Source organism: Tarenaya hassleriana, unplaced genomic scaffold (genome assembly GCF_000463585.1).
Source record: "Tarenaya hassleriana unplaced genomic scaffold, ASM46358v1 Cleome4, whole genome shotgun sequence".
Lineage (NCBI taxonomy): Eukaryota > Viridiplantae > Streptophyta > Magnoliopsida > Brassicales > Cleomaceae > Tarenaya > Tarenaya hassleriana.
The window spans coordinates 3,516,904-3,517,894 of NW_010966881.1; positions in this window are offsets into that span (position 1 = coordinate 3,516,904).

The window sequence follows — 991 nt, forward strand, 5'->3', positions numbered from 1 at the left end:
TATATATATATATATATATATATATATAAAATATTTCAAATTGTTTTTCCTTCCCCCTTTAACTCATTTACATTGAGATACACAATTGTTTTTGTTAGGATAGAAATTTCTAACGATGTATATGAGATACAGAATATACATTATTGTTTATGCAGCTCAAATTTCATATCTTATAATATCTGAATCAATTTCGATCTAAATCTAAATGGATATAATTTTTTAAAAATTAAATTAATTGATGTTAAGAAATAAATATGAAAGTAAATAAAAATAAATGAAAATGAAAATGAAAATTTAATAACAGAATTAATATTTTTTACAAAAATTGTTTTGAATTAAACCAACTAAAATGGAGAACAATTTTACAAAAAAAAAAAAATTGAACGGTATAACTTTTCAAAATAAAAAAAAACTCACTAGAAAAATTAAGAAAATAAAACCAGATCAAAACGCAAATATATTCGTATATGACTAAGTGACTAACTGTTCAAAAATAATTTCTACTGATCAATAATTGTGGAAAATTAGAAAAATATTGAGCAATCACAGAGACACATTCTCCCCATGTTTCAGTGTCCCACAATGTCCTAATATGTACACAACTTTACAAGTCAGTCAGTGTCTTATGATTAGTTTGTTTGTGACCCCAAGATCCCACGAAGCTATTCTCATTACTTAATTAATTGTTTTGCAACTTAATCATCTTTAATAATTTCAGAATCTAATGCTCTGTAAATGAAAAAAAACGTCAGATATTGTAGTGAATAAAAGTATATGGGATTGATAGAAATTATCAAGTAAAAAAAATAAAATTCTTATTATTATCTCACAGCTTCCCTTCCCCTCTCACATTATGAACTTTTCCATCTCGGACCATTGTTCTCCTTTGTCCCATTTTCGCTTGAAAATGCCACAAAATTAGCCAAGTGACCAGGAAACAGAGACAAGAACAAAACAGAGCAGAGAGAACTGCAGAACAAACAAACAAAAA